Raw genomic sequence first — 27,589 nt, forward strand, 5'->3', positions numbered from 1 at the left:
TCCTGGCTGATGTGCTTCGCTGTCTGATATTCGCTTCCTCTTGCCGGTGACGCGTCCGGAGCAGTGTGAAGTGATTTTCTTTTATCACTCGGTAATTGGTCCTGGGTTTGTCTCTCTCTCCTGTCAGAATGAAATCAGCGGTGCCAGTCGTCCCGGCCGTTTTTCTAATTTCTGCACATTCAGCGCAATAATGTGATAAAAAAATATTTATTTTCCTATTATAGGCGACTTCTGCACTGAAGAGACGGCCGTAAACTACACTGCTGCCGTATGGTAATTGGGAGGTATGTCGGTGGAAGGGGCACTGGTGGAAAGGGGGCGCTGTACATAATGAGAGGAGGGATCAGGGGCACCGGGGTAAAGGGGGCGCTGTACATAATGAGAGGAGAGATTGGTGCACGGGGGGAAGGGGCGCTGTACATAATGAGAGGAGAGATCGGGGGCACCAGGGGAAGGGGGGCCTGTACATAATGAGAGGAGAGATCTGGGCATCGGGGGGAAGGAGGCGCTGTTCATAATGAGAGGAGGGATCAGGAGCACCAGGGGAAGGGGGGCCTGTACATATAGAGAGGAGAGATCAGGGCATCGGGGGGAAGGGGCGCTGTACATAATGAGAGGAGAGATCAGGGCATCGGGGGAAGGGGCGCTGTACATAATGAGAGGAGAGATCAGGGCATCGGGGGGAAGGGGGCGCTGTACCTAATGAGAGGAGGGATCGGGGGCACCGGGGGAAAAGGGGCGCTGTACATAATGAGAGGAGAGATCAGGTGCAACGGGGTGAAGGGGGCGTCGTACATAATGAGAGGAGAGATTGGGGGCACCTGGGGGAAGGGAGCACTGTACATAATGAGAGGAGAGATCAGGGGCACTGGGGGAAGGGGCGCTGTACATAATGAGAGGAGGGATCAGGGGCACCAGGGGGAAGGGGGAGCTGTACATAATGAGAGGAGGGATTGGGGGCACCGGGGGGAAGGAGGCGCTGTTCATAATGAGAGGAGGGATCAGGGGGCACCGGGGGAAGGGGATGCTGCACATAATGAGAGGAGAGATCAGGGGCACTGGGGGGAAGGGGGCGCTGTACATAATGAGAGGAGGGATTGGGGGCACCGGGGGGAAGGAGGCGCTGTTCATAATGAGAGGAGAGATCAGGGGCACTGGGGGAAGGGGCGCTGTACATAATGAGAGGAGGGATCAGGGGCACCAGGGGGAAGGGGGCGCTGTACATAATGAGAGGAGGGATTGGGGGCACCGGGGGGAAGGAGGCGCTGTTCATAGTGAGAGGAGGGATCGGGGGCACCGGGGGAAGGGGATGCTGCACATAATGAGAGGAGAGATCAGGGGCACTGGGGGGAAGGGGGCGCTGTACATAATGAGAAGAGGGATCGGGGGCATCGGGGGGAAGGGGGCGCTGTACATAATGAGAGGAGAGATCGGGGGCATCGGGGGAAGGGGATGCTGCACATAATGAGAGGAGAGATCAGGGGCACTGGGGGGAAGGGGTGCTGTACATAATGAGAGGAGAGATCAGGGGCGCCGGGGTGAAGGAGGCGCTGTACATAATGAGAGGGGAGATCAGGGGCACCGGTGGGGAAGGAGTGCTGTACATAATGAGAGGAGAAACCGGGGGGAAGGGGGCACTATACATAATGAGAAGAGGGATCGGGGCACCGGGGGGAAGGGGTGCTGTACATAATGAGAGGAGGGATCGGGGGCACCGGGGTGAGGAAGAGACACAGCTCTGCAATGACAGGACGGAGCTCAGATAAAATGATGGACGTCAGGATTACTTCTTAAACCTGTATATTTATGGGGTCCCCATTATTTACAAGAAGAGCAGCTATGGATGAATGGCAGGGTATTATACAGACAAGCAGCAGGATCCATCTCTGATTGCAGCCATTGAATGGAAACTGTCGCCTTCACAGCCAGCGCCTGAAACCCACAGTGACACAGGAGCAGTTGTTGTTACAATGTATTTCTCTCCTTGGACAGATATGTCCTCAGCCATTTTCACAGATTTCTGGCTACATATTGGTATTAAAATGGCAAGAAAATATATTCATGTTCACAACAAATCTGCCCAGTTCAGTGGTGAAATCAACCAACCTGACATATAGGAGTTATAGTATTGTCTACCCTGCGTCCCTGCCCCTGTGTCCGCTGCGCTCTCCGGCCCGGACGCGGGCACAAATGTTTTATTCATTCTTTGCAGGCAGAAATTTTGAGAACTGTGAGGTAACAGAAAGCAAAGTCTCTGAGGAATTTACTGAACCTTTCATTTAATGACAAAGCTTTATATATATCAATCTCTAAAACCCCTTTATGGACAAAGATCACAGCACTGGCACAGGCCGCTGGAGTTTTCTGTTACAAAATGGTTACACTTAGGGTCTGTGCACACGTTGCGGATTTGCCTGCAGATACGCAGCAGTTTTCCATGCGGTGTACAGTACCATGTAAACCTATGGAAAACCAAATCCGCTGAGCACATGCTGCGGAAAATTCAGCGCAGATTTGCTGTGGATTTGAACCGCAGCATGTCAATTCTTTGTGTGGAATCAGCAGCGTTTTTACACCTCTTCCATTATAGGAATCTGCAGGTGTAAAAACGCAGGGGAAATCCGCACAAAATCTGACGGAAATCTGCACTAAATCAGCAGGTAAAACGCAGGTCATTTTAACTGCGGATTCAGCAAAATCCGTGTGGAAAAATCCGCAGCCAAATCCGCAATGTGTGCACATACCCTTAAAGGGGTTTATGTTTTAGGGGTTATGTCTTTCTCGCTCAGTAGGAAAAGTTCCCCGGTGTCTCGGTTTCTTGCTGGGGATGGTGCCCTCCTGTTGAAATGCTTCCTCTGCATTCTGCAGACAGAAGCAGCTTCACCTCTGCAGCACCGGAGGAGCACAGGACACAGATACACTGCAACAGCGGCCTGGACATCATCACATCAGTGCATGCAATCTGTAGAGAAGACAGATAGTTAAGTCTGTACTCCTTGCCTAGGAGACCACCACTGCAGAGGTGGTCTACAACCTTGGCAATGAGCCGTAAACTACAGAATTACATTTCCCTCTGTTTTGGGGATCCGAAAGGATATTTAATAAGTGGTAAGTTGCAAAGTGGCTTTTTTTTACAAGTACTTTGCATTTTTTTACCCATTTAACAAAATGGGATGACCCCTTTAAGTCAACCGTAAGCTACTACATCTGATCTTATCGTAGCTAGTGTGGTCTAGGGTGTAGCTCATCCTAGGAACCGTGACCCCAAATCCACTGTGTCCCTCCCTCCATCACTCCTATATCTGTGATGATGGCACAAGACATATAGTTACACTGATTATAGACATGATTGTAACATTAGTGCAGCAGGAGGTCTGTGTGAACCGCGCTTTCCTCCTGACCACAGAAAACAGGGCACAAAACACCCACAAATGATGGCGTTATACAAGATTCTTATGTAACATTTCTTTTTATCTTTTAGGCATTCACAGTGGCAAATATAAAAAGATATAATCCGCGTTTCTTTCCTTTGTGAAGCGCCCGGTGGCGCCGCTGCTCATTAAGGAACACTTGAGCCGCGAGCCTAGCTGCTGACCATGTGACGCTCGGTGATACATTGTAGCAATTGCTTTAAATACTTAAATTGATTCCACTGACAACATGGAAAATACAAATAAAAGAAAAAGAGGCATTTACTTCCCTGCCGGAACACGAGGCATAAAGGAGCAATGGGGGACGAGCCTTGGCTGTACTTTGGGCTGTAGATGTGCCGCCTTGATGCACACAGACATTTTTAAAGGGACTAAGTGGGAGTATTTATTCTTAGCATTAGAAGGTTTGCCAAGCAAGAAGGTGAAGCAATTAGCATGTAGCAGAGCATTACCGTACACGCCACTGGGCATCGCCGCCGTGTGCTTCCAAGATTAATACTACGCAAGCATCTGCTGCACTGAGGCAAGCGGAACGCAGGGCGGTAAAGGTAGACTTCACCGGTGATATGTGTTCCCTGGGCAGGTAATGAGAACACTCATCCTCCTACAGTCGCTCTCGCTTTCTAGAGCTCTGCACCACCGGCCGTTCTGTCACATGGCGGCATGGTGGGGCTTGAGGTTATACACCAGGGGAGCAAGGCGGCCGGATATTATACACTAGGGGCAAGGGGGCTAACGGAAAAAACCTGAATTCTATGATTAAGATGTGTGTAACACTCTGAAGTCTCCTAGGACTGAATCCAACTTATTTCAAGCTCTTTAATGCAAAAAGAGCCTTAGTAATGTCCAAGTGACCTTAATATATATGGCTGAGAGTAAACAGATAATAGCTAATAATTACTGCTGTGCTTTCACAGACTTTCTGTACAGTTTTTTAAGGCTTTCTATAACTATTGCTCAGCTGTGACGTTCTCCTACTTTCCAGATTCACCACATAATGGCTGCTGCATTCCTTGCCACAGCTTGCATACAGCCTGTGATAGTCCCTCCTGATTGGCTGTGCTATACCATGTGATGGGGGGAGGCTAGTGCAGCTACATTTGAGGCCTGTGAGCCTTCTGAGGCTGATCCAACCTTCTGTAAAAAGTGCAACAGGAACCTCTTTTTAGTAAATGCACAGAGCGATAAAAATGAGCACTTCAGTACTAGACTGAATCAAATTGCTTTCAAAATGAATATAAAATTATTGTTAAACAAAATTTGTGAGCAAAACTTAAGCAAGAAAACGTTAATTCATAGGATTGCTGAAAAAAGTAACAAAAATGCACATTTGTATAATAGATGCAATCTGCCAGGGAAAGAAAAAAAAAATCACTAAATGATCAGGTTTTGCTTTCATTCCTGGGTCTGTAATGCTGGCGGCTCGGATGAGTAATTTTGCATTTGTAAAGAATAAATACTCCGGCTTCCTGGACTCAGAATCAGACCCATCGCCTGCAGGAGAGCCGCTGAGGAACAGGATTGGATGTGAGAATCAGCAGCCGTATAATTGTCTCCATCTTTGGCTTGTCAGATTAATGTTTATATTATTAAAATGCAAATTAAAAAAATACACATTGAGCCCCCCTGAGGAAGCAAATGCGAAACGCGCATCGGTGTAGTTTTGGTCTGGATCTTGACCCCTGTTATTTTCTTTTTTCTGGTTCTGTCTTTCCTGTTTACTCCATTTATCTCTGCACTATTTGGCTCTGTCACCCCATTTGTAATACGGTCATTGATTTTTGCACAGATACCGATCTTTGCATGTGCATTTCTAAGTCTTTAGACCCAATTCATCATCTTTTTTACGTGACTTTTTGTTTTGTTGCCTTCATTGCCATTTTTATTGGGTTGATACATTTTTAACAAAATCGAAGATGTGTTTTGTTTTTTTTGGCCTTTTATCTTTGTTTGACTTTTTAGTAAATATCATATGCAAATTGCCTCTTCAGAAAGAAAGAGGACTTTTACTCTACAGCGCCACCTATTAGTAAACATCATGTAATCTTGTAAAATATTGCATACAAGTTTTAACACTTTCAAGAGTATTTCTCTGCACAAAAAAAAAGAAGAAAAAAACAGTTTGAGGGATTGATGGAGGGACCAGAGTACATTTGTGCTGAAATTTTGCAATATTTAAAAAGTTGGAAATAAAAAATAAGCTGCAACAATCCATATTACGAAACCAGAAGAAGAAGCGGTGTACAGGTAGGAAATAAACATCAAAATAACTATAAAAGATTGGTGGAAAAACCCCAACAGCCTAAAAAAGGACAAAATAGTCAAAAAATAGGTGCAAATGCAATAGTGAATCACGGCCTGTATATTTGCTACTTTCAGCTTTTCATCGATATCACATTATTATGTTTGTGATTGTAATTTTCATTGATAATTTGTCCGATATTATTTCACCTACAGAACCCGGGTTCCTTGTACTCACACAGACTTTTTTCCTTCTTGTGTTGCTTTTATATATTTGTACATTATACAATGAAGATTATTGGATTTTGTTCATTGTTTGGGTGCGGATTCTTATTGTTTCTAGTTTTATACTCTCTTTGTGTATGTACCAGAGATTCTACGTCTTCTTAGCAAAAGTATCTTATTTATTTGTAAAAAAAAAAGATGCAATCTGCAAAAAACCCACAAAATGATCTCGATTTCTTTCCTGGGTGGGGCTGCTGCAGCTCGGTGATTAATTTTAAGGTATAAATATTCTCTGCACCTGAACTGTGAGTAGCAATGTCAGAGCCATCGCTGCAGAAGAGCGGCCGAGGAGCAGGACTGGATGTGAGGATCAGCCGCCGAATAATTGTCTACATGTTTTACTTATCTGACTAATGTTGATATTATTAAAATGACGACTTAAATGGCGCACAGGTATTAAATCTAATTCCAGGAAATCCATAACTGCTCTTTGTTAAGTCTGCCTTATGTAGGATTACATGGCGAACTACTGAAGGGAGAACATGGCCCTTCCCTACAGCACAAATATCATATAAATAAAGTTATCAGCAGCGGATTAATTCCTCTATCCACTACAATATTGTTTTGTAGAAGTAATTTATTAATTAATAAGTTTTAGATGAAATCAAGACGTTATTCATAAGGTGAATTCCACTTTCAATCCTAATCATCCAGCAGAATAGTGAGCGCGGCTCTGGGGTATAATACAGGAGGTAACTCAGGATCAGTAATGTAATGTATGTACACAGTGACTGCACCAGCAGAATAGTGAGTGCAGCTCTGGAGTATAATACAGGAGGTAACTCAGGATCAGTAATGTAATGTATGTACACAGTGACTGCACCAGCAGAATAGTGAGTGCAGCTCTGGAGTATAATACAGGAGGTAACTCAGGATCAGTAATGTAATGTATGTACACAGTGACTGCACCAGCAGAATAGTGAGTGCAGCTCTGGAGTATAATACAGGATGTAACTCAGGATCAGTAATGTAATGTATGTACACAATGACTGCACCAGCAGAATAGTGAGTGCAGCTCTGGAGTATAATACAGGATGTAACTCAGGATCAGTAATGTAATGTATGTACACAGTGACTGCACCAGCAGAATAGTGAGTGCAGCTCTGGAGTATAATACAGGAGGTAACTCAGGATCAGTAATGTAATGTATGTACACAGTGACTGCACCAGCAGAATAGTGAGTGCAGCTCTGGAGTATAATACAGGATGTAACTCAGGATCAGTAATGTAATGTATGCGCACAGTGACTGCACCAGCAGAATAGTGAGTGCAGCTCTGGAGTATAATACAGGATGTAACTCAGGATCAGTAATGTAATGTATGCGCACAGTGACTGCACCAGCAGAATAGTGAGTGCAGCTCTGGAGTATAATACAGGAGGTAACTCAGGATCAGTAATGTAATGTATGCGCACAGTGACTGCACCAGCAGAATAGTGAGTGCAGCTCTGGAGTATAATACAGGAGGTAACTCAGGATCAGTAATGTAATGTATGCGCACAGTGACTGCACCAGCAGAATAGTGAGTGCAGCTCTGGAGTAAAATACAGGAGGTAACTCAGGATCAGTAATGTAATGTATGCGCACAGTGACTGCACCAGCAGAATAGTGAGTGCAGCTCTGGAGTATAATACAGGAGGTAACTCAGGATCAGTAATGTAATGTATGCGCACAGTGACTGCACCAGCAGAATAGTGAGTGCAGCTCTGGAGTATAATACAGGAGGTAACTCAGGATCAGTAATGTAATGTATGCGCACAGTGACTGCACCAGCAGAATAGTGAGTGCAGCTCTGGAGTATAATACAGGAGGTAACTCAGGATCAGTAATGTAATGTATGCGCACAGTGACTGCACCAGCAGAATAGTGAGTGCAGCTCTGGAGTATAATACAGGATGTAACTCAGGATCAGTAATGTAATGTATGCGCACAGTGACTGCACCAGCAGAATAGTGAGTGCAGCTCTGGAGTATAATACAGGATGTAACTCAGGATCAGTAATGTAATGTATGCACACAGTGACTGCACCAGCAGAATAGTGAGTGCAGCTCTGGAGTATAATACCGGAGGTAACTCAGGATCAGTAATGTAATGTGTGTACACAGTGACTGCACCAGCAGAATAGTGAGTGCAGCTCTGGGGTATAATACAGGATGTAACTCAGGATCAGTAATGTAATGTATGTACACAGTGACTGCACCAGCAGAATAGTGAGTGCAGCTCTGGAGTATAATACAGGATGTAACTCAGGATCAGTAATGTAATGTATGTACACAGTGACTGCACCAGCAGAATAGTGAGTGCAGCTCTGGAGTATAATACAGGATGTAACTCAGGATCAGTAATGTAATGTATGCGCATAGTGACTGCATCAGCAGAATAGTGAGTGCAGCTCTGGAGTATAATACAGGATGTAACTCAGGATCAGTAATGTAATGTGTGTACACAGTGACTGCACCAGCAGAATAGTGAGTGCAGCTCTGGAGTATAATACAGGAGGTAACTCAGGATCAGTAATGTAATGTATGTACACAGTGACTGCACCAGCAGAATAGTGAGTGCAGCTCTGGAGTATAATACAGGATGTAACTCAGGATCAGTAATGTAATGTATGCGCACAGTGACTGCATCAGCAGAATAGTGAGTGCAGCTCTGGAGTATAATACAGGATGTAACTCAGGATCAGTAATGTAATGTATGCGCACAGTGACTGCACCAGCAGAATAGTGAGTGCAGCTCTGGAGTATAATACAGGAGGTAACTCAGGATCAGTAATGTAATGTATGTACACAGTGACTGCACCAGCAGAATAGTGAGTGCAGCTCTGGAGTATAATACAGCATGTAACTCAGGATCAGTAATGTAATGTATGCGCACAGTGACTGCATCAGCAGAATAGTGAGTGCAGCTCTGGAGTATAATACAGGATGTAACTCAGGATCAGTAATGTAATGTATGCACACAGTGACTGCACCAGCAGAATAGTGAGTGCAGCTCTGGAGTATAATACAGGAGGTAACTCAGGATCAGTAATGTAATGTGTGTACACAGTGACTGCACCAGCAGAATAGTGAGTGCAGCTCTGGAGTATAATACAGGATGTAACTCAGGATCAGTAATGTAATGTATGTACACAGTGACTGCACCAGCAGAATAGTGAGTGCAGCTCTGGAGTATAATACAGGAGGTAACTCAGGATCAGTAATGTATGTACACAGTGACTGCACCAGCAGAATAGTGAGTGCAGCTCTGGAGTATAATACAGGAGGTAACTCAGGATCAGTAATGTAATGTGTGTACACAGTGACTGCACCAGCAGAATAGTGAGTGCAGCTCTGGAGTATAATACAGGATGTAACTCAGGATCAGTAATGTAATGTATGTACACAGTGACTGCACCAGCAGAATAGTGAGTGCAGCTCTGGAGTATAATACAGGAGGTAACTCAGGATCAGTAATGTAATGTATGTACACAGTGACTGCACCAGCAGAATAGTGAGTGCAGCTCTGGAGTATAATACAGGATGTAACTCAGGATCAGTAATTTAATGTATGTACACAGTGACTGCACCAGCAGAATAGTGAGTGCAGCTCTGGAGTATAATACAGGATGTAACTCAGGATCAGTAATTTAATGTATGTACACAGTGACTGCACCAGCAGAATAGTGAGTGCAGCTCTGGAGTATAATACAGGCTATAACTCAGGATCAGTAATGTAATGTATGTACACAGTGACTGCACCAGCAGAATAGTGAGTGCAGCTCTGGGGTATAATAAAGGATGTAACTCAGGATCAGTAATGTAATGTATGTACACAGTGACTGCACCAGCAGAATAGTGAGTGCAGCTCTGGAGTATAATACAGGATGTAACTCAGGATCAGTAATTTAATGTATGTACACAGTGACTGTGTGGGGAGGACTCCCAGACAGTGACCGGGCAGGTACCCAGGGGACCGCCATCAGGGTTCCTGAGGGAGCGATGCTGGGAGGACAGTAAAAGAAAAGACTTGACTGAAGTTGTCAGGGAAACAGGGGGCGGGGCAATCTTGACAGGCGCGGGGGGCGCGCTGAAGTGGCAGTTGACAGAGAGCCAGACAACAGACAAGAAGTCGGGTGAGAGAGAGGACCGAGGGAGCGAACGGTGTGTTGTGGAGAGACCGACAGGGCCCTGTGAAAGGAAAGCTGCGGACTTACCGACTAGTGGCACGTGAGAGCCTTGCACCGGCGGCCGCTCCCCTCATACGGACGCATACAGCCGCCCCCGCTGTTTCCCTCCCTGCTGTGACAAGTCCAAGACATCCACTGACCGCTGCGACTACAGACGATTCCTTTACAGCGGTCAGGACACTGCCCCCCTGCCTTCTCCCACAGCTGCGGCCCTGTCATCACTGGCCCCAGGGGGCGCCACCTCACTACAGGCGGCAGTAGGGGCCCCCGTCCGGTTTGCCAAGGGACCCTGAGCAGAGGTTGGTGAACGGTTATATTTACAGACTGCGTCATGACTCTGCTGTGAGATGAGAGTCGCAAGGGGACGCCTGTTGCGCCCATCGGCACAGTTTCTTCAGGGCCTGTTGCGCCCCACCGTCATCGTTTTCTTCAGGGCCTGTTGCGCCCCACCATCATTGTTTCTTCAGGGCCTGTTGCGGCCCACCATCATCGTTTCTTCAGGGCCTGTTGCGGCCCACCATCATCGTTTCTTCAGGGCCTGTTGCGGCCCACCGTCATCGTTTTCTTCAGGGCCTGATGCACTCCACCATCATCGTTTCTTCAGGGCCTGATGCACTCCACCGTCATCATTTTCTTCAGGGCCTGTTCCGCCCCACCGGCATCGCTTTTTCAAGGGTCTGTCGAGCTCAGTTTCACCCTGGAATATCAAGGCGTCAAGGCAGCCGCATCAGTGATCTCTACGTGGCCACGCCTGTGATCCGGACAGACCCCTGGAAAGATAAGTGTACTATATGAGATAAAGACCTCCCAGTTTGGTCATAAGTGGCCTATAGCAACCGGGCAAACCGGGTTAGTCGCATGCACCATAAGAAAAGTGTTGTTAGGGTTGTTGAGTCCCTGCGTGGACTGATTGTTGTTTACATTTGTTATTAGCTCAATATAGCCCCGCCGCTACAGTTTTATAAAAGTTTATTCCACAAACCACACTCAGTCTCGTGTCTCGTTACTGCATCCTGTGAACCTGCTAGGACCTTACACTTGGCGTAGTCGGCAGGATGCAGTCTCCGAGCACAGACAGTGGTGCCCTAGATCAGGGTAGAGCTGTAAACTCTACAAATGAGGAGGGTCCCCGTACCAGCATATCATTGGGGGCCATGCTGAACAACCTGCCTAGATTTTCCGGCTCTAATACTATGTTATGGAGCTGGACAGAGCGGATGCGGGGGCTCTTCTGGATGCACCCAATGACCCCTGATCTGGAGGCCGAGGTGGCACTCATGGCACTGGACGGGGAGGCGCGGAGGTCAGTGATGTTGAAACCTCCGGGGCACCGTAACACTTTTGAAAAAGTGTTACAGATAGTAGAACAGACCCATGGGGACCCTACTAATGTGGGAGAGTTAACAACCCGTTTGTTTAGTCGGATGCAAGTAGAGGGGGAGACGAACACAAAGTAAATGAATGTCTTCCAAGAATTGAATACGGCTATAGAAAGAAAGGATGGGGTAGGGGCAGGACCTGTTGACATTACCCTACGTGACCTACTGGTGACTGGTTTGCGAGATCCATTAGTCAAACAGGCACTGCGGGAACAGATCAGAATGAATCCCCGAATAGATTTTTCAGAGGCGGGAAGTCAGGCACGTGCTCGAGAGCAGGAGCAGGGGATGGCGGTCCCCGTGGGGAAAGTCCGAGGTGTGGAGGCCTCCGCGAATGTAGTCGAGGAACCTCAGTGGGTGGAAGAGATGAAGCAAGAGCTGAAAAGTATTAAGGGCGAGTTGGCCGAAGTAAAGAGAAGAGCCGAGACTGGGACTGGACGACCTAGCTTTAACCCCAGCTCCTGGGAATCACGCTCCTCGCGGGGTGGTCAGCCTACACAGGCCCGGTGTTTTGAGTGTGGAGAACCAGGCCACTTTGCCCGAGAGTGGATACCCACCCCGGCTGCCATTAAACTAAAGGGCTCCGGGCTGGGGGGACGCCGCTCGGAGGCGAAAACCACAACTATGGGTGGTGGAAGTCTCGAAGATTTGGTAGCAAAATGTCCGATGGTTTGGGCAGAAGTGGAGGGCTGGGCCGTCCGGTGCCTGGTGGACACGGGGTCACAAGTAACCACTATGCCTGCAACGTACTTTCAACAGAACTTCCCGGAAGCAGCCAGGCCTCAGTGGGGGCCCGTGATCAGACTAGTAGCTGCCAACCAACTGCTGGTCCCAGTTGCTGGGGTGGCGTAGGTGCAAGTGACGCTGTGCGGTAAATCCCTTGGTCGCAGAGGGGTGGTACTGACTCAAGGAGAAGCTCATAAGCAACACCCAGTCACCCTAGGCATGAATGTTCTACGAGAGTTCGGCAACCTACTGCTCAATGACCCTACACAGAGGATTCTGAAGCAGTGGGGTTCTCACACAGCCCAGGGACAGGTATTCCAGCAGCTGGTGCGGGGAGCACGGGTACATCAGGACCACCAGGAAGGCGAGGCTCTGGGTAAGGTCATCATGCCAGCGACTCCCCTGCTTATGTTACCTCCTGGACAGACTGTGGTGGCCCTGCCCATTCGAGCCCCGATACCCTTGGAGGGTGTGGAGGTGCAGGTGGAGTCGTGTCACTCAGAGCGCTTGCCTCCTGGCATACTGGTGGCCCGTTCCCTGGCTACTGTGCAAAAAGGAGCCGTCCTGGTGCGCTGCGTTAACCTTGAAGACCGAGACACCATTCTGAAAGCACGAACAGTACTGGCCAAACTAGTAAGGACTTTAGAAGAAGTGCTGCCAGCCCCTGCAGTTCAATTACGAGTACACCCCGAGGATCCTTGGGAAGTAACAATACAAACCTTACAGGCCTTCGTGAGTCGCGGCACAAGAGAAGGGCCAAAATATTTTGGAGCAGATGCGGGCCGAGCTTTCTGGATTAACTGCAGCCCAGCTTTCACAGATAAAATCATTGCTGGGACAATACCATGAAGTATTTGCTAGTCATGAGGACGATTTTGGGTGTACCACCGCCATCACTCATGAAATCCCCACAGCAGGAGCGGCCCCTATCCGGGAACGATATCGACATTCCGCCAAAACTCTATCAAGAGGTGAAAACTTTGCTGGCCCAAATGCTGCGAGAAGGGGTGATACGGGAAAGTCAATGCCCCTGGGCGGCCCCAATCGTGTTGGTCTGGAAGAAAGATGGTACACTACGATTCTGTGTGGATTATCGTAAACTGAATACTTGCACTATTAAAGACTCATACCCACTGCCCCGCATAGAAGAATCCCTGTCCACCTTGGGGAAGGCAACATATTTTTCGACCCTGGACTTGGCCAGTGGGTACTTGCAGGTGCCCATGTCAGAGGAAGATAGAGCCAAGACGGCGTTCATATTGCCCATGGGACTGTTTGAGTTTAATCGGATGCCGTTTGGGCTGGCCAACGACCCCGGGACCTTTCAGCGATTGATGGAGCGATGTCTGGGAGATCTCAATTTTGAGGCTACATTGATCTATCTGGACGACATCATAGTCTATGCCGCCACCTTTGAGGACCACCTGAAGCGGTTGGGACAGGTACTCAGCTGGTTGCAAAAGTACGGGTTGAAGGTGAAGCCTCAGAAATGCCACCTATTTCGCTCTCATATTGAGTATCTGGGTCATGCCGTTTTGACAGAGGGTGTGAGGCCATCCCGGGAGAAGGTGGCTGCTATCCAGGAATGGCCTACTCCCGAGACGGTGAAAGATGTGCGGGCTTTTCTGGGGTTAGCCGGATATTACCGTCGCTTCGTGAAGAATTTTGCATGTCGAGCTCGAGCCCAGCACGACCTGCTGAAGGGGGCTCCCGCTGGGGCCAATGGGCGAAAAATCCAGTGGCAACACCCTCAGGAAGAAGCCTTCCGAGACCTCAAGGCTGCGCTCTCGGATGTCCCAGTGTTGGCTTATGCGGATTTCTCACAACCGTTCATCTTGCACACTGACGGGAGTCTTTACGGGCTGGGGGCTGTGTTGTCACAGGTTCAGGATGGCCGGGAGAGGGTGATCACATATGGAAGTCGATCACTCCATGACTCCGAACGTAACCCTGACAATTACAGCTCCTTCAAGCTCGAGCTCCTCGCAGTGGTGTGGGCTATGATGGAGAGATTCGCAGAGTACCTAGCGGGCTCCGAGGTGGTAGTGCGAACTGACAACAACCCGCTGGCTCATTTGGAAAATGCCAAATTGGGGGCTTTGGAACAGCGATGGGTGGCCCAGATGGCGAAGTACAATTATAAGATTATCTACAAAAGAGGGGCCGAGAATGTCCATGCAGACGCCCTCTCCAGGATTCGACATACAACTCCAGGGCAGAATCGAGACGAAGAATTGGAAGGAGAGGAAATACCGTTCGCTCTCACTGCTACCGTGCTCACAACTGGCAATAAAAAGATATCTTCCTCTGAGACCCCAAGGGGCATACTGGAACAATCCCGGGATAAGTGGATACAACAGCAACAAGAAGATGAAGAGGTTGGCCTCAATATAGCGTGGACTGATTGTTGTTTACATTTGTTGTTAGCTCAATATAGCCCCGCGGCTACAGTTTTATAAAAGTTTATTCCACAAACCACACTCAGTCTCGTGTCTCGTCACTGCATCCTGCGAACCTGCTAGGACCCTACACTTTCACCAACAGAATAGTGAGTGCAGCTCTGGAGTATAATACAGGATGTAACTCAGGATCAGTAATGTAATGTATGTACATTGTACACAGTGACTGCACCAGCAGAATAGTGAGTGCAGCTCTGGAGTATAATACGGGATGTAACTCAGGATCAGTAATGTAATGTATGTACACAGTGACTGCACCAGCAGAATAGTGAGTGCAGCTCTGGAGTATAATACAGGATGTAACTCAGGACCAGTAATGTATGTACACAGTGACTGCACCAGCAGAATAGTGAGTGCAGCTCTGGAGTATAATACAGGATGTAACTCAGGATCAGTAATGTAATGTATGTACACAGTGACTACACCAGCAGAATAGTGAGTGCAGCTCTGGAGTATAATACAGGATGTAATTCAGGATCAGTAATGTAATGTATGTACATAGTGACTGCACCAGCAGAATAGTGAGTGCAGCTCTGGAGTATAATACAGGAGGTAACTCAGGATAAGTAATGTAATGTATGTACACAGTGACTGCACCAGCAGAATAGTGAGTGCAGCTCTGGGGTATAATACAGGATGTAACTCAGGATCAGTAATGTAATGTATGTACACAGTGACTGCACCAGCAGAATAGTGAGTGCAGCTCTGGGGTATAATACAGGATGTACAGTAACTCAGGATCAGTAATGTAATGTATGTACACAGTGACTGCACCAGCAGAATAGAGAGTGCAGCTCTGGGGTATAATACAGGAGGTAACTCAGGATCAGTAATATAATGTATGTACACAGTGACTACACCAGCAGAATAGTGAGTGCAGCTCTGGAGTATAATACAGGATGTAACTCAGGATCAGTAATGTAATGTATGTACACAGTGACTATACCAGCAGAATAGTGAGTGCAGCTCTGGAGTATAATACAGGATGTAACTCAGGATCAGTAATGTAATGTACGGTGGATAAATAAGTATTTGTTCCTCTGCTGAATTTGGAAGTTTTCCCACCTATAAAGAATGGAGAGGACTGTAATTTTTATCGTAGGTACACTTCAATTGTGAGACAGAATCTAAAAATAAAATACAGAAAATCACATTGTTTGATTTTTGCATAATTATTAATTAGCATTTTATTGCATGAAATAAGTATTTCATCACCATCAACCAGCAAGAATTCTGGCTCACAGACCTGTTAGTGTCTCTACAAATTTAGGAGAAAAAAGGGAGCAAACGAATCCAAGTAGTATAAAAATATCAAAATCCTTTATTAAATGCGAGCACAGACAATATATAAATAACCAGCAAAGTTGCAGATGACAAATAGACACCAATATTAAGAAAGCAGGTGGGGGTGAAAAAAAAAGAAAAAAGACTGCACCTGAATACAACATTAGCCAGGATAGTTTGTAAAATATGCCGACACAAGGGCTGTTACAAATGCCAAATAATTGCCATATAGGCTGGACAAAATATCCTCAGGGCAACCAGCCGATGTGTGATCAGGCAATAGGGCTAATGACGGCAAGCAGAATCCATAGCATTTATCATAAGTTACATCATATATCAGCGACAGTCATATGGAAAAAGCTTACCAGGTGGTGCCCAGTTACCCCCAGCCGTGGAACAAACCTCCGACGTACGTTTCGCGCTCAGGAGGCGCTTTTTCCATATGACTGTCGCTGATATATGATGTAACTTATGATGAATGCTATGGATTCTGATTGCCGTCATTAGCCCTATTGCCTGATCACACATCGGCTGGTTGCCCTGAGGATATTTTGTCCAGCCTATATGGCAATTATTTGGCATTTGTAACAGCCCTTGTGTCGGCATATTTTACAAACTATCCTGGCTAATGTTGTATTCAGGTGCAGTCTTTTTTCTTTTTTTTTCACCCCCACCTGCTTTCTTAATATTGGTGTCTATTTGTCATCTGCAACTTTGCTGGTTATTTATATATTGTCTGTGCTCGCATTTAATAAAGGATTTTGATATTTTTATACTACTTGGATTCGTTTGCTCCCTTTTCTCTCCTAAATTTGTATGTTTATGGAGCGGAACATAATATTATTACGGCGGCTTATTTCCATGGATTGCCGCATTGTGTTTTGTTGAAAGTATTGGGCTCATGTTTATTTCTTTCTGTTAGTTTTTCTGTAAGAAGCCTCCTACTCCGCGCTCATTACCTGGATTAATTGCACCTGTCTGACCTCGTTATCTGTATAAAAGACACCTGTCCACATACTCAATCACACTCCAACCTTTCCACCATGGGCAAGACTAAAGAGCTGTCTAAGGGGTCAAACTTGTAGACCTGCACAAGACTGGGATGGGCTACTGGACAATAGGCAAGCAGCTTGGTGAGAAGGCGACAGCTGTTGGCACAATTATTGGAAAATGGAAGAAACACAAGATTGCTGTTAGTCTTCCTTGGTCTGGGGCTCCATGCAAGATCTCACCTCATGGGGTAAGGATGATTCTAAAAAAGGTCAGGAATCAGCCCAGAACTACACGGGAGGACCTGGTTAGTAACCTGAAGAGCACTGGGACAACAGTCTCAAACATTACCGATAGTAACACACTACGGCGTTATGGATTACAAATCTGCAGGGCACACAAGGTCCCCCTGCTCACACCAGCACATGTCCAGGCACATTTGGATGGCCATCTGGATAATCCAGAGAAGGCATGGGAGGAGGTCATGTGGTCAGATGAGACCTAAATAGAACTTTTTTGTATCAACTCCTCTCGCCGTGTTTGGAGGAAGAAGAAAAGAAGGATGACTGTGATCCCAAGAACACCTTCCCATCCGTGAAGCATGATGGGAGAAACATCACACTCTGGGGGTGCTTTTCTGCAAAGGGGACAGGATGACTGTACCGTAGTGAAGGGAGGATGGATGGGGTCATGTATTGTGCTATTCTGGCCAAGAACATCCTTCTCACAGTAAGAGCATTGAAGATGGGTCGTGGCTGGGTCTTCCAGAATGACAATGACCCAAAACACACAGCCAGGGCAACTAAGAAGTGTCTCCGTAAGAAGCATTTCAAGGTCCTGGAGTGACCTAGCCAGTCTCCAGACCTGAACCCAATAGAAAATCTTTGAAGGAGCTGAAGCTCAATGTTGCTCAATGACAGCCCCGAAAACCTGAGAGATCTGGAGAAGACCTGTATGGAGGAGGGGGCCAAAATCCCTGCTGCAGTGTGTGCAAACCTGGGGAAGAACTACAGGAAACATTTGACCTCTGTAACTGCAAACAAAGGGTTTGCAACAAATATTAAGTTCTGTTTTTCTATTGTATCAAATACTTATTTCATCCAATAAAATGCAAATGAATTATGTAACAATCCTACAATGATATTTTCTGGATTTTATTTTCAGATTCTGTCTCTCACAGATGAAGTGTACCTACAATAACAATTACAGCCCTCTCCATTCTATATAGGTGGGAAAACTTGCAAAATCGGCAGTGTATCCAATACTGCTTTTCCCCACTGTATCTATTATTTGTAGGGTGTCGAAATGGTAGAGGGGTTTTGGCGGATTAGGTGACCCCTCTAGGCACAGGAGAGTAAAATAGATGATTAATATTAGACTTGTCATTGTTATGTTGATTATTAGTTGCAGTAAATGGTGATAAATCGCATTTCATTGCAGTGATGGAAGATGAGAGGAGCAGAGACTCAGACTCTCTGGTGTCTTTGAACTTCTTCTTGTAGAAGGAATGAAATAAAGATCTAGATATAGAACTTTCCTGTTTAATATTCGTGGATCATTAATCTCCTATTCACTCGGCTTCTGGTTCAGTCTTATGGGAATTTCTAAGGCAAATAGAATTATGATCCCAACAAGGAAGATGAAGAAATAAGAACATTTACATGATTATTTGCAGACCTCAAAATCCAAATCTTACTAGGAAATTTCCACTTACCCAGTGAGTAAGGAGAGATGAGAATGAGAAAAATCAGTTACGTTTATTGACCATATAATGTATTGTAGTAACTATAGGTCATAATAGAGTTTAAAGGCTAATGCAGGAATACGATAAAATATATTTGACTGAAGCCACCACAGAGATACATGATAAGATCCTGTCTGCAGTCGCCACTAGGGGGAGCTCCCTGTATGCAGAGATACATGATAAGATCCAGTCTGCAGTCACCACTAGGGGGAGCTCCCTGTATACAGAGATACATGATAAGATTCTGTCTGCAGCCACCACTAGGGGGAACTCTCTGTATACAGAGATACATGATAAGATCCTGTCTGCAGTCGTCACTAGGGGGAGCTCCCTGTATACAGAGATACATGATAAGATCCTGTCTGCAGCCACCACTTGGAGGAGCTCCTGTATGCAGAGATACATGTTAAGATCCTGTCTGCAGTCACCACTAGGGGAAGTTCCCTGTATACAGAGATACATAATAAGACCCTGTCTGCAGTCACCACTAGGGGGAGCTCCCTGTATACAGAGATACATGATAAGATCCTGTCTGCAGTCACCACTAGGGGGAGATCCCTGTATACAGAGATACATGAAAAGATCCTGTCTGCAGTCACCACTAGGGGGAGCTCCCTGTATACAGAGATACATGATAAGATCATGCCTGCAGCCACCACTAGGGGGAGCTCCCTGTATACAGAGATAGCATTGATGGGAGACAATGAGCACAGTTCACTTGTTCCTCCTTTCTCTGACCATATAATTTCACATACTGCTTCCCATAGAAGTCAATACATTGTTTTCTCCCCAGACATGTGCTGTATTGCCATTCTGTAGATGGATGTTGTGTACATAACACCTGGAGAAATAGAGTAAAATGATACAAATTTAAAAACAAAGGATTCCCATGCATTCCTTGTGTGAATATTTCTAATTATTTCTTCATTCTTCATTTTCTGTTCAGTTACAATTCATTACCTGCTTTTTTTCATTCTCTTAGCAGACATTTGATCTGTGACTGTGACCCGGGTTGTCAGGTTGTCGGCTCCTCTCTTCTGTGCTCGGGTGTGATATACGCACGGGATATTTCACAGCCGACATAAAGGCTGCAGCTTCCACCTTCCTGGGTTATTTCGGCTCCTGTCCTCGCAGCGACCTCGGATGCTTTCTAGGTTTGTTAGCAGTCTAAATTTCCCAAGACGGCAGAGTTTCCAGCGCGTTTCTGCCATTTTCATCCTTTTTTATGCTCTCGTGGACCAATGGCAGTGGTCCTACATCCGCCGTCCTGGCCTCAGGGACTTCTCTCCTCTGCTCCGTCTCTGTGAGCCGCTGCGGACTCGGTCGTCTTTCCTCATTTGGGGTTTTAAATGCCATTAGATGTGAGCAGAAAGGACGCTATATTTTATTTATACTAAGAATATCAATACATTTGTGCAGAAAACATCGGTTTTCAGAGACTTTAATGACTTCTGGAGGCAGGAGATAATTCTTAGTGTTACAGGCAGAGCCGCAGTAGTATCTGTGAGGGAACGTTATGGCGGCCGGAGATCACTGCGTTTCGCCTCCTTCATCTCGGGTGGACGGAATCACTGATTCAGACGACGGCGCTTAAAGCTGCTACTTTGTAGCTAAAGAATAAAGTGATTGTAACACACAAACTACACAAGTGTAAACCTGCGGCCAGCCTCCTGAATCAGCTCCATATTACTCCGAGGGTCTCAGGACGAGTTCCGAACACTTTTGGACCCCATTTGACCAATGTGACTTTAGTGATAGAAAACTGTGAAAATAACTCAACATTTTCATCAGACAACGCTGTGATGCCACTTTCATCCATTACTTAAGTGTACACTGTAAGTAAATTGATTCTCACATATGGCTACTTTAATCATTACAGGGGTGGTCTGAAAACTAGATACATTGCAGGGACATCCTCCTATGAGACTCCCCTCAAATGAAACATCTCTGGAAGGAAAGTAAAGAAGCAGATACAGGGATCAGCTGTGCAGGGAGAAAGGCCGGGACCTTTATAGTAAAGCAAATTCCAAAAGTGGTTAAGGATTAAAGATAAATTACAGCGCTGGCAAAAGTTAAGAGCCCACTGCACAGTTGTATAAAAATCCGCTTTTCTCCATGTCTGACAGCCATTCCTCCATTCCAGTGTCAGCTGAATTCCAACCAGAGTTCACCTCATTCTACTTAATGTGCTTCTGATTAGGTGATCACCTGAACCAAATCTTATTTAAGGAAAGTATAAAAACCCTGCTGTGGTGTTCACAATCCTCCTGCAATAGGACAAGCTGGATGGCAAAACAAGTGCTAGTAATATCCCAAAAGTAATAGGAATGAAAAAATAACTTTTAACCATGCCAAAGGAGATGAAAAGAAAAGTCTTGAGTGAGGAAAAGAAGGGCTCAATTCTGGCTTTACTAGCAGAGGGATACAGTGAGCGTCATGTTGCCTCCATCCTTAAAATTTCTAAGACGGCGGTCCACTACAACAAGGTCAAGCAGCAGACATTGGGGTCAACAAAGTTACAGATCGGCATAGGGTGAAAACGACTCTCCACTGACCGGGATGACCGTCATTTTATTTGAATGTCACTCAGCAAATGCAGGATGACATCAAGTGACCTACAAAAGGAATGGCGAATGGCATCTGGAGTGAAGTGAACAGCAAGAACAGTTCATAACAGGCTCCTAGAGGCAGGGCTCCAGTCATGTAACGCTAGGAAAAAGCCTTTCATCAATGAGAAGCAAAGGGGAGCCAGGCTGAAGTTTGCCAAAGACCATAAGGATTGGACAATAGAGGACTGGAGTAAGGTAATCTTCTCTGATGAGTCTAATTTTCAACTTTGCCCAACACCTGGTCGTCTAATGGTTAGATGGAGACCTGGAGAGGCGTACAAGCCACAGTGTCTTGCGCCCACTGTGACATTTGGTGGTGGATCGGTGATGATCTGGGGAGGCTTCAGCAAGGCTGGAATTGGGCAGGTTAATCTTTGTGAAGGACGTATGAATCAAGCCGCATACAAGGTTATCCTGGAAAAACAGCTGATTCCTTATGCTCAGGCAATGTTCCCCAACTCTGAGGACAATGCGCCATGCCACACAGCTAGGTCACTCAATGTGTGGATGAAGGACCACCACATCCAATCCCTGTCATGGCCGCCCAATCTCCAGACCTGAACCCCACTGAAAACCTCTGGAATGTAATCAAGAGGAAGATGAAGAGTCACAAGCCATCACACAAAGAAGAACCGCTGACATGTGTGTACCAGGAGTGGCATAAGGTCACCCAAAAGCCGTGTGAGAGACTGGAGGAAAGCAGCCAAGACGCAGGAAAGCTGGGGTTAACAATCATGGGGATCCCACAGAATATTGATTTCTGAACTCTTCCTGAGGTAAAACATTAGTATTATTGTTTCTAAATGATTATGAACTTGTTTTCTTAGCATTATTTGAGGTCTGCATTTTATTGTTCTTTTGACCATTTCTCATTTTCTGAAAATAAATACAACATTTAGTGCTGGGAAATTCGGAGACGACATGTCAGAAGTTTATAGAATAAAAGAGCAATGTACATATTACTCAAAAATATAAAGAGAAAAATCAGAAACTGAACATTGTGCAGGGGTCTCTTAATTGTTGCTGGAGCTGTATTTATAAAGGGCTTTATAGGTACCGGACTGCCCATTTATCCTTTCATTTCCTGATCTCATTTGTTACTATCGGTTGTCAGGGAGCAGAAGACTTTACAACGTTTGCTATGTGGCCCCATAAGTACCGCCCTGGTACTGGCTGGAGTGAAGACCACTAGCCGCAGTGCGGGACCCCATTAGATGGAACATCATTTATGTTCATGTTAAAAAGAGACAATTTACAAGAAGGAAATGTTTCTTTTATAATTGGAAAATGTATGGGAATTTCATCCATAGAACTTGTCATCATTGTAAGTTCACCTTGAAGAGATCCGATACATTCTGTTGTCACATTTCCGGTCCTTTCCTCTTTCATCATCGCCAAAGTTCCTAATACTCTGGGTTATACAGGGTCAATTCCGCTAATTTTCCTCTTCTTCTGAGCTCAGCTCGTCGCCTGGATCTCGTCCAAACAGCTGTTTTCTAAAACCGAGTAAATAACCTGGATCACATCAAATATTCCTAAACCATCGCGTGTCTCCATCTCGGCATTTAGCACATTTCACAGACCACTGACGAGTTTTCCTTAAAGGGTTTACTCAGCGGCGTGAACAAGACTAGAACATAAATGATTAGCAGCAAAGTGGTGTCAGGAGCGAGAGGAAGAATCCAGGAGAATTTCCTCCACTCCTGCCGCAGTCATCGCATTGTATCAAGGCATTTCCTGCATCTCTAATGTTTGTGCTAATTGGAGATCACACATGGAAACATTGTTGTAGGTCACGCGTCGTCAGATAAATCCTCCACATCCCTGATCTACTCTCTGGATTTTCCCCCACAAAGGGACAAATATTTTTACATTTTCAATTAGAATTGAGCAAAAAGATTCACCCTGCCGTGAGGACCGGCATCAGGTCTGGCATCAAATCTGTCATCAGGTCCGGTGTCAGGTCTGTCATCAGGTACAGTCCTCCATGGCAGATGGACAAGGGCAGTCTTCACTTCTACAGCCAACATCTTCAGTCTGGCATCAGGTGAAGCATCAGGTCCAGCGTCAGGTACGTCATCAGCTCCGGCATTAGATCTAGCTTCAGGTCCGGTATCAGGTCCGACATCAGATCCGGCATAAGGTCCAGCATCAGGTCAAGCATCAGGTCCGGCTTTAGGTCTGGCGTCAGGTCCGTCTTCAGGTCCGGTGTCAGGTCTGGCATCTTGTCTGATCTCAGGTCAATCGTCAGGTCTGGCTTCAGGTCTGGCGTCAGGTTTGTCATCAGGTTTGTCATCAGGTCCGGTCCTCCATGACAGATGGACTAGGGCAGTCTTCACTTCTACAGCCAATATCCTCAGTCTGGCATCAGGTCCGTCATCAGGTCCAGTGTCAAGTCCATCATCAGGTCCAGTGTTAGGTCTGGAGTAAGGTCTGCCGTCAGGTTTGGCTTCAGGTCCGGTTCTCTTTGACAGATGAACAAGGGCAGCCTTCACTTCTCCAGCCAACTTCCTCAGTCTATCATCTTGTGCTCCTTTTGTGCTTCCTATTCCCCACAATGTTGTGGAGCAACACTTCGTGACATCACAAAGTCTAGTAACCCAGGATGCAGGCAATCAGTTGCCTGTTCCCTGCAAATTAGAGGATTTTCTGGATTCATGAGGCTTATTTTGATTGTAATGAAAAGTTCATCATCTCTCTAACATATTTTAGCCTAGATTTATCATGTGCAATTTTTTTTTTGTCACTTTTCTTTTTTTTGTCTCATGATATTTATTTTCTGTTTTTGCACCAAATTCTTTAAAAATCCTTTTTTTGGTCTTTTACTAGAGTTGAGCGACTTTGGTTGGATCGGGTTTCATGAAACAAAATTTGAGTAGGATGAAACTAGGGAAAAAAAAAGTCGGAGTTTCGTCCGAAATCTGACCCCAATGCAAGTCAATGGGGAATAAAAGTTGGCATTGAGTGGATGAACTCAACTCTATCTTTTACCTTTTTTGTGTCTTTATAGAGTAAAAACTCACATCGTCCATTAAAATGTTGCACGTTAATCTTCACCTGCGCAGTAAATAAAATTACACAGATTTTGGACTCCATTAAGGTTCTCAAGTTCAATTGTACAAAAATGTTTTGCCATTTTGAAAAGTTGCAAATGATGAATTAGACAAAAACATCTGGATAAGGAAAACCGCTCCACAATGGAGAACAACAACAACAAAAAACAGTCGACAGAAAGTAAAGGTAACTTAAAAAAGGCAATTAAATAATGAAGCAAATATGAAAAAAGTCTCTATGAGATTCAGTGTTACACCCAAAATATGACACAAAGACGTTGATGAATCGGGACCTTGATGCGCTGGATCCTCACAACTTCCAACATCTCTGCTTGTAACCACTGAATGTATCTGAACCGTCACAGTTTTCTGTTAGTGATGTGATGATCACTGATTGACTGGTATTGTCACTGTAGCATGCCCTGCACCTGTGTAGTCCTCATTCTCTGACTGTGGCTGTCAGGGCATGCTGGGAGCTATAGTTCCCCAGCAGTTGCTGAATCTCAGGTTGGAGGCGATATAGTACACTACAGGAACAAAAAAAGTGCAAATAGTGTCTTATCCGGGTTAATATTAAAAAATATAAAAGAATTTCACTCACCTATTGCAGGAGAGATCAGGCATGTACAATTAGTAAAATAATTAAAATATATATTATATTTATTAATTTAAAAAAAATATATATATAATAACACAACAAAATAACCCAGTAAGAAGATAAGACACACTGACAAAAATTATGTATAAAAATACAAAATATAAATATTGGACACAATGTGTCTAATTCCTCGTAAGATTAAAATATCCAATTCACAATTATTGTAATAGTCCAAAACCATTATAATACGGCTAGTTACAAATATATTTTTTTCATAAAACAATCATGAATAAACAATGTGCAAATAGACAATGTAAATAAAAAACTGCAACGTTTTCAAAATGATTACCCTATGTATAAAGGGTTATTACCGATAATGTGCAAATATAGTAAAATTACCTCGAGACAATTAAATCTTCGAAAGTGACTGCTGTGCACATACACCTATGTGAACAAAACCTGCAGCTTTTTCACGGGTGATAGCCATATATATAAAGGGTAAATGTCACTAATGTGCAAAATATAACAGAATTACCTAGAGACAATTAATTCTTCTAAAGTGACTACTGTGCACATACCAATTACCCGTAACTGGACTATTACAGAAGAGAAAAAAGACCACACGATAATATTATTCACCTAAATCGGCAGGGTCCAAATCACAGGAGCAGCGTGTCCTCCTCCACCCCAACGCGCGTTTCGCAATGGCTTCTTCCGGGGGAGTGAATAGGGTGTGAGTAGCGGAAAGTTAAATACCCCAGCGCACAAATTACATCCAAGTGGAAGCGTGAATTGCCGGTGATCAAGAGACATATGCGGCGCTTGCGCAGATCCGAGCCACCCGATAATCACTACCGATGACGCGCTCCTTGAACAGAACACAAGTAAGTATACTGCTCTATATTGGAGCGCTCACGGAAGTGAACGGAGCCCTGATATCCACGCAAGCGCACAGTGTGTCATTTTCTGTCCAATATTTATATTTTGTATTTTTATACATAATTTTTATCAGTGTGTCTTATCTTCTTACTGGGTTATTTTGTTATGTTATTAAATATATTTTTTTAAAAAAAATTAATAAATATAATATATATTTTAATTATTTTTCTGGATCTCTTTATCGGCAACTATGTGATGTAAGTCCGTTTTTGGTTGGTGTATGCTATCGAAGTGCCAGTATATAATAGTTTTTGGACTAAATTGTGTATATTTATGTACAATTAGTAGTCAGCTGCTGCACGTCCAAAAGTCAAACAAGTGACCGCTGATATAACAATTCCATAAGAATTGTAGGTTGGAGGCGATGGCATTCTCTAGTGCAGGGTTCCCCAACTCCGGTTCTCAAGAGCCACCAACAGGTCATGTTTTCAGGATTTCCTTAGTATTGCACAGGTGATAATTGCAGTAACTGCACAGGCGATAATTCCATCGCCAGGGCAAAACTAATGAAATCCTGAAAACATGACCTGTTGGTGGTTCTTGAGGACCAGAGTTGGGAACACTGCTCTAGCGAATGAGTCTACGTTGTGGAATTCCCTTCAGACATAAAGGTGGATTCTTCTTCAGTATCCTTAATGTTTCGCAGGTTTCCGCACAAGTAATATTTCATTAAGAGGCGTCTAATTACAGGACGCGTGCGGACATTTCCACCACTGAGAGTCTATGGCTCCTAACACCATCAGAAAGCAGAAGATCTTCAGAGACGTCTTTGACTTTGCAGTTTTATCTCTGGAGAACAGACGCCACTTAGATGTGAACGACTTTGGAGCTTCGTGGAGCAGCTTTCATCCTCTTAGATGGATGGAGCAGGATCTGTGCGGTGTCTGCTGACCGCGGGCGATGTCTGATCATGAAGCCTCCTGGCAGCCGGAATTAATGCATTTACATGTAGAAGACACAGGCGGCCTCCATCTTCCCTCCTTCCGCCGTTGTACATAGAATAATCTGCAGCATTTTACCATGAACGCACAGAACTGACGCCGGTAATATGGTCGGACTGGACTTTTATTGAAGTAGCTCTTCAGGCGGTGACATTTAGGTGATGTGCACATTTTTTAGGGGGCAAAGAAGTCACCAGATACTGATGGAGGCGTCGGGCGGTCACCAGATACTGATGATGGAGGCGTCGGGCGGTCACCAGATACTGATGATGGAGGAGACGGGCGGTCACCATATACTGATGATGGAGGTGACAGGCGGTCACCATATACTGATGATGGAGGCGTCGGGCGGTCACCAGATACTGATGATGGAGGCGTCGGGCGGTCACCAGATACTGATGATGGAGGTGACGGGCGGTCACCATATACTGATGATGGAGGCGTCGGGCGGTCACCAGATACTGATGATGGAGGTGACAGGCGGTCACCAGATACTCATTGTGGAGGCGACGGGCGGTCACCAGATACTTATGGAGGTGATGGGCAGTCACCAGATACTGATGATGGAGGTGATGGGCAGTCACCAGATACTGATGTTTGAAGGTGCCAAATCCTTTAATTGGGAATTGAAAAAGTGTTCAAACCTGTAAGACGAGGTCATCTAAAAAGGAAAATACTTAATAGAGAATCTTATTGGATTTTCTAACTGCAAACTAGAGTCCCGCAGGGAATGAACAGCA

This window comes from Dendrobates tinctorius, unplaced genomic scaffold (genome assembly GCF_039654945.1).
Source record: "Dendrobates tinctorius isolate UK_male_01 unplaced genomic scaffold, ASM3965494v1 ptg000143l, whole genome shotgun sequence".
NCBI lineage: Eukaryota > Metazoa > Chordata > Amphibia > Anura > Dendrobatidae > Dendrobates > Dendrobates tinctorius.